Here is an 8,636-nt window from a genome sequence, read left to right on the forward strand (position 1 = left end):
GTCTCCCATATTTTTTAAAGACAGTACATTGTGAATGATTCCTTATTGATGCTGATATTGACTTTTTATTTCAGCAAATACGCTAGTTAAATTTATGTGGTACTTCACGATTATGAAATTATTTGTCATGGTAATGTATGTTCACTTTTAGCAACACATGTTATCAGATAATGAGGAATCAGTTTACCGATTGTACCAATTCTGGTCAATTTAAAAGAAATTACCAACATGACATCATATGTTCTTTTCCCTGGTGTTGCCAAGATAAACCGTTGCCAATAAATATGGATTTAAGCTCAACCAGTTCGTAAAAATGCCTTAGTGACTTAGGTTTTTAAATGTTAAATTGTTTTTATCGTGTATCCTGTATTATGAGTTCATTATGCAAGTGTATGCATAAACCCACGCTCTGGTCATATTTAAGAAAGCCATAATGATGAACAAACACTGCTCTTTAGTTGAAGAGGTTTCATTACATGGATTTATCTAATACTAAATAACTGCCTTTCGAACATCTGAGGACGAAACGCATGATCCTGAAAAAATGGCAATGTTCAATTTCTAAATTAATTAATATTTAGTAAGGTGAAAAAGGAAATATACATTTAACGATAATTTAATATAAATATTAAATGATTCAATATGAACGTATTAACAGTATAAAAAAATAACAAATACGGTATGATAGTTTCCGAAAAGCCATTCTCTTTATTTATTTTTCTTGACGGGAAGATTAATCGATAATTATTTATAGATCTCAGTTTCCATTTATAAGAGACTGTTTACATATACTTTTTACTGGATATTAGTTTCGATTATCGGGTTGTGGAAAAATGGCGACCGTTCGCCAGAACGGGAATAATAAATTATTGTTAAAATGTAATTTACACTCATTGAAATCCATAACGTATGCCAGCCTTTTCACTATAATGATATAATTAACAAAGTGTCATGACAAATGATGACACGATAATAAGAACAGTAAGTTCTAAAAGGCTTTCAGATATGTGTGAGTGAGTACGGATAATAAATGAATTAGAGATTTGAATGACATTTCATTAATGATAAATGTTGTAATTTGTTTGTTGAAGATAAGATTTAGTGTTTGAAACTATGTGTTTTAGAATCAGTAAAAGCGCACACTATCTATTACTTTTTGTGTAGTTTAACTAAATACAGTCGAAACATTATGGCTTGAATTTCCGGTTCGCTTGAAGTCTCATCGACGCACCCATTTTTATTGCTTTATTTTCATAGAATTTTCTATCGCTGGCTCCACTTTGCCAGCATTAAATTATTGGACGGCTCGAACATTTTCTAAGAACCGGTTATCATAATCACATCTTCTTTTGTTTGATTTACTCGAACTTGCATCTAGTCTCATAAACTTGTAAATCGATTAGGAGCGCTTGATTAATGCCACGCAAAATATGCATCAACGCTGATGCAATCGCGGGGCTCGACTAAATCATAAAATGATTCGAGTACAAATATGTCATCATAAAACAAAAGGGTGATGTTTTGCTCTTATCATCCAAGTATGAAGACAACACCGCAGCAAACCCAACACCAAAGACGTCATTGAAGTAAACCTGTGAGAAATACATATCATCTGGAAATATGTAGAAGATTTCAAAGACTCGCATCATCAGAAAAGTCCACTGGATGGCATTGGAAAAATATTCACACAAATCATGTATCTCTGTGCAGTTTATTTACATGTACCCGTAAATGTGCTTCGTAAGAACGAGCTGATCTATTATACATTCAAAGTCTGTTGTTTGTTTGATGTATGTGTTACTTTGTGCAACTATTTATTTATAAAACTGTTATATACATATATGCTGCTAATTTATTCTTAAGCCGAACTTAGAATGGAATTTAGGCAATATGAATAATATTTCACTAGGGATGAAGATATGTTTCAGACAAAGATAAGTAGCACATTCTGCTGGAATTTCGTTTCTGTCGGTCCCCGCGAGTTCCAGTCATCTTGTTTCGATTGTAAATTACAAACAATTGACCTCAATGATTAGTATGCTGATGTATAATGTGCAATACAAAATAAATTACGATCAAAATAGACAGTAGTTCTTCAACCTCAAGGATTAACATGGAACTTTATAACCCCGTCACACCGGACTGGCGTCCTTACGGCGACCTAAGACGGTGTTTCTGGAAATTTCTGATTGTCTAAGGACGCCAATGACTTTTTCTGTATTTTAAGAAGTATTATTCGTAGATAATGTAAAGAAGCACGTGATTACCCTCATTCCCAGTCACGGGCATCAAACGTTCGAAAACTTTTGCAAGAGTCAGGTTTTAATGACGTGTGGATGTATCCAGAAGCAGTTAATGCTGACAGCTATATTGTTATGTTTCGCAATAGATTACATGATATGTTTATTTCAAAATGGCGAACTGATATTAATCACACTTCATTACTATTTATGTACAAGAAATTGAAACCCATTTTGAAAGATCCATTTACTTGGACGAACTGAACATTTAAATTTAGAAACAAAATAGCCAAAATATGAGATTCAAATTAAAAGAAACTGGTAGGCACCAAACATTCAAAGAAATGAAAGAATGTATCAATTGTGTACAATTAATAAAATTGAATATGAGCACCATTTTGTTTATATATGCCCTTTGTATGATAACTTAAGAAATACACGTATACATGATGTTTACCGAAGAAGACCAAGTATGTTTAATTTTTTACAATTATTTAATGAGACAAGGCAGTCGATACTGATACCTCTTGCTAATTTATGTATTAAAGCATTTAAACTTAGAGCCGAAAATATATAGAGAATATTTTAACAAAGACTTGAAATTGTGTACATATCTATGTAATATAACTGCATAATGTTTGCTCAATCAATCACGGATGTTGTACACCTACTTTACATTTTTAAAATTAATGAGGAGCCTTCTCTTACATTCTACGTTCTCAGAAAAAACATTTATCAGTAAAAATGCATACACAAAAGTGTTGTTATTTGGACGCATGTGTATGTATTTATTAATACTACTTTGTAAGTTTTACGATGAGCTGTATTTGCTTAAGTCGTAAATAAACTGTTCTCTTCTGTATTCATCTTGTTTTAAAACTTCATTTTCTTCAAAGAGTATGTATGTTAAATGCTTTAGCATCAGATTCTACGAATGATACCAGAGATGTTGTAGTTTTGTTCTCCCTGGATGCGAAACGATGGAGTTCGCGCACATGAGGCCAACTCCGATGGGAGATCCAGTCAAACAATGAGTTGTATTTTATCAGAAAATAATTTCTATAGTGTACTGCTTATGGAACACATAACAGTATTAGTATATCCATATGTAGAATATTAGTTTCACTGTCACTGCACATAAAAGACATAATTATTAACGTGCGTTCGTTCGTTCGTTCCAACGTTCGTTCGCTCGTTCGTTCATTCGTTCGTTCGGTCGTTAAATTGTTTGTTATTTATGAAGTTATTTATGAAGTTATTTATGAAATTATGTTTTATGTATTCACTTCCTCTTTATTTATTTAAGAAATCTTACTCTCACTTTTGAGACTGCTACAAACATCGTCATCATCATTATATGAGGCATTCTATTATATTAATGACACTGTTGATTGTCTTATAAATAATAACAATATTTAAGAAAATATATTTCTATTACATCAAACATATAAAAGATTTTGAATCCTCTATGGGGGATGTGGTATATTCGTAAATGATTATTGTGACACGACTACAACTTTAATCAGAACTATCTACGGTGTTGTGTTAGATAAATATAACTATTTATTTTATACTTTCCGGTGGTTAATAGAGAAATATCAGTGAATTAAAACTGATAATTTCACTGTTTCAAACAATGAAAATTATCAGTGAGAATTATCGATAATTTTCACTGTTTATGTTAAATGACGTCATTTTTTGGACGAAATGACGTCATTTTCCCAACGTAATTCTTTAGTTATACTCTTTAACAATGTATATAAACTGTGAAAAAAAGCATAAAATAAAAAGAAAATTTGTTGGGTTCGGTGGATTATCGATTTTAATTCACTCGTGATCATATAAAATGTATATTTTCACTCGTGGCTGCGCCACTCGTGAAAATATTATTTTCTATGATCACTCGTGAATTAAAATCGATAATCCACCGAATCCAACAAATATCCTCTATATTTTTAAATTATGACCCATATTTAACGACAGTCAAATTTGTCTTATTTTATAATATATTTTAATATTTTATAATTATACGACAGTCAAAATTTGTCTAATTTTAAAATATATTTTAATGCTATGCACTTAAAAGGTTTAAGTCATATCTTCAAGAAAGCGGATACTTTATATAATGTCTTTCTAAGATTCATGATGAATATCCTCACATTTTAAATCTAAGTAAAACAATCTAAGTAGACAAAGTTGTTTTGAAAATATAAACGTATAATGGTATTTCTCAAACCTCAATTCGATCATGTTTTATTATTGAGAAAGAGCATTTTTTGTTTTAACTAATTATGATAACTACTGGTAGTAAATGGCGGTTATACACAGTTTATAAAAAATATTAATATTTACTTTTGTCGAAAAACTGTTCTAACATAACTGTTTAACATAACGCTTAATTTGGTCTCAACATAATTTGCGCTTAATCGTATTTCTAGACGTATTACGTCATGCAAAAACTGCTACACGAGTCACGTCTATTGACGTTACGACTATGACATAATATGAAAATAACAACATTAATTTGCCTTTCATAGTTTTGATGAAAATACACATTCATGTAAACTTGTTCATAACATGACATACGCTCCAGGAGTGAAATAACGTAATGCTCAATTTTGTTTATTACATGGATGTTATTACACTAGTTATATAACTGTGAAATGACGTCATTTTTGTGACGAAATGATGTCATTTTTCCAGCGAATTTCTTCAGTTAAATTATTTTACAGTGTGAATAAAAATGGTGAAAAGAGAGTAAAATACAGAGAAAATGTGTTGGTCATGTTATAAATAGAATCTTAGATTCGTGGTCATTTTGTATTGAATTTATTAAACTCGTCATCTAGACAAAGATAAAAACTCGGCAAGCTCCTTTTTATCTTTATTTAGATGGCTCGTTTAATAAATTCAATACAAAACGACCACTCGTGCAAGATCCTATTTGTATAAGAAATCATATTATAAGCAGTAAATGACTAGAAGGTAACGACAGCGAAGTCATAACAACAACAATGAAAATGCGGGTATATATTAAAGGGACTGTCAACCACGACGACGAAGAAAAGAAAAGTTGTAAAATACCGTATTTTTTTACAATAATTAGTTTATATTGATTAAAACATGACGACTGGTATATTAAACTACTTGAAAAAGTTGTTTAGTTTTCATATTTTCTGCATATTTGGTAATAAACTTTACTGGGTATGTCTACCAGGTAACTACCAGTTAACTATAAATAACGCCAGTAGATTGATCATCATCGACACGTGGTAAACCCAGAAATGCAAATTGTGCATGCGTAGTGAATTGTATATATTTTATAAATAAAATGATCAATCTACTTGCGTTATTTATACTGTGTAAATCGTTACGTCACCTATTTACGCGATGTACTTTCGATTTCACATCGCAAAATTGTATTACCGAATATACTGAAAATATGAACTGTTGTCAAGTAATGTAATATACCAGCTGTGATATTTTAATCAATATAAAAACTAATAAGTGTAAGAAAAATCCGGTATTTAAGAACTTTTATTTTTTCGTCATTCGTGGTTGACAGCCCCTCTAAATGGACACCTCATATATTGTCGCAAATAAAAATTATGAAATATTGGGAAAATAACAACAGAGTAATATATCTAGATCTTCTTGTATTTACTTTATTGTGCCAGTCGAATAGGTGGCGGCCTGTTATGTACCTAATACATATTTTGATTTTGCCTGCCATAAATATACAGTCGCACTTCAATGATATTTCCATAACAATATGGGTAAAGTGTAGCTGTAGCACCACCACAATTGCCAAGGTTACTGTGTACGTATTCTTCCAGACATTCCCAGGACGAGCCTAGACAAGGCATCGCATGTCAGGGGCCGTTACCTAATAATCTGCTCACTATCAGTAACAATCACCCGAAATCATGTTTAGACACGAAGATTGCTTGCAGTACTGCAGCAGTTTAATCAAAATTCAATATAAATTTATATCATTAACATTTGAATGCTCGTATGTATTGATGATTTATTTGTTAAAGAAATTTCGAGATAAAGCATGATATTCGACAGCGTTATCTTAATAAAATGTAATTGTACTAAATAAAACTGAGGTTTATTGATCATCGAAACTTGAACAAAGCGAGTAGTTCAGTGTCAAGACAACCTATTTAAATTATGGGGAAAAAACACAACATATTTATTGATAAATCATACCCTTCATGTGGTAAAAATGATAAAATTTATGTGTTAGCAGGATAGTTTATAATTATTTATGTTATTTATACTTTAGCAATCAAGCAGTGTCGTCACAAAATGAACTAGAGTTGCGACACCTTAATGGTTTCGCGGATGGAATGAGTGAAGGCTACGAAAATATTGGGTAAGAAAAATGTGGGTACGAAAATTTTGGTTACGAAAAAAATTTGGCTACGAAAATTTTTGGTACGAACAAATTATTCCAAAAAAAAATTAAGTGCGAAAACAAAATTTTGGTAAGAAAAAACATATGAGTATGAAAACAAAATGTGGGTACAAAAATTTTGGGCACGAAAAAATTTGCGAAAAATAATTTGGGTAAGAAAAAAATGAGCTTGGGATCTTGATCACCAAACTGGCGTGTATTTTGAAAATGCTGAAATAGCCCGTGGTCTTAACCGCCAAAATGGCTTGGAATTTAATAATACTGAAATAACTTTGGGTCTTGACCACCAAACTGGCTTGGATTTAAATTATGCTGAAATAGCTTGCGGTCTTGGCCGCCAATCTGGCAGGGATTTTAATTATGCTGAAATAACTCGGGGTCATGACTCCCAATCTGGCTTGGATTTTAATTATGCCAGAATTGCTGGGGGATTTGACACCCAAAATGGCTTGGGTTTTAATAATGCTAAAATAGCTTGGGATCTTGACCACCAAACTGAACCGGCTTGGATTTAAATTATGCTGAAATAGCTTGGGGTATTGACTGCCAATCTGGCTTGGATGTTTATATGTGCCGAAAAAGCTCAGGATCCTGACCACCAAACTGACTTGGATTTTAATTATGCTTAAATCTCTCGGGTCTTCACCGCCAATTCAAGTTTGAATTTGCTGAAATAGCTCTGGATCTTGACCACTGAACTGGCTTGGATTTTAATTATGCTGAAATAGCTCGGGGTCTTCAACTCTTGACCGCCAATCTGGCATGGATATTATTATGCTAAAATAGCTCAGGATCTTGACCATCAAACTGGCTTGGATTTAAATAAGCATGAAATACCTTGGGGTCTTGACCACAAAAATGGCTTAGATTTTAATTATGCTGAAAAAGCCTGCGGTCTTAACGGCCAAAATGGCTTGGGTTTTAATAATACTGAAATAGCTTGGGATCTTGACCACCAAACTGGCTTGGATTTAAATTTTGCTGAATTAGCTTAGGTCTTGGCCACCAGTCTGGCTTGGATTTTAATTATGGTGAAATAGCTTAGGGTCTTGACCGCCAATCTTGCTTGGATTTTAATTATGCCGAAATAACTTGGAGTCTTGACATCCAAAATAGCTTGTGTTTTAATTATGTTGAAATAGATTGGGATCTTTACCACCAAAGTGGCTTGGATTTTAATTGTGCTGAAATAGTTTGGGGTCTTGACCACCAATCTTGCTTGGATTTAATAATGTTTAAATAGCTCAGGATTTTGACCGCCAAACTGGCTTGGATTTTAATAAGCCTGAAATATCTTGAGTTCTTGACCATAAAAATGGCTTTGAATTTAATTATGCTGAAATAGCTTGGGGTGTTGACCGCAAAAATGGCTTGGGTTTTTATAATACTGAAATAGCTTGGGATCTTGAACACCAAACTGGCTTGGATTTAAATTATGCTGAAATAGCTTAGGGTCTTGACCAGGAACACAATGCCCCCTTCTGCGCCGCTATAATGTTGAAATAGATTGGGATCTTGACCACAAAGTGGCTTGGATTTTAATTGTGCTGAAATAGTTTGGGGTCTTGACCACCAATCTGGCTTGGATTTAATAATGCTTAAATAGATCATGATTTTGACCACCAAACTGGCTTGGATTTTAATAAGCCTGAAATACCTCGAGGTCTTGACCATAAAAATGGCTTAGAATTTAATTATGATGAAATAGCTTGGGGTGTTGACTGCAAAAAATGGCTTGGGTTTTAAATAAACTGAAATAGCTTGAGATCTTGAGCACCAAACTGGCTTGGATTTAAATAATGATGAAATAGCTTAGGGTCTTGACCAGAAACATTATGCCCCCTTTTGCGCCGCTTTTAAGCCATATATTTGACCTTTGACCTAGAAAAATGACCTTGAACTTTCACCACTCAAAATGTGCAGGTCCATGAGATAGACATACATGCCAAATATCAAGTTGCTATCTTCAATAT

The sequence above is a fragment of the Dreissena polymorpha genome, chromosome 4 (genome assembly GCF_020536995.1).
Source record: "Dreissena polymorpha isolate Duluth1 chromosome 4, UMN_Dpol_1.0, whole genome shotgun sequence".
Taxonomy (NCBI): domain Eukaryota; kingdom Metazoa; phylum Mollusca; class Bivalvia; order Myida; family Dreissenidae; genus Dreissena; species Dreissena polymorpha.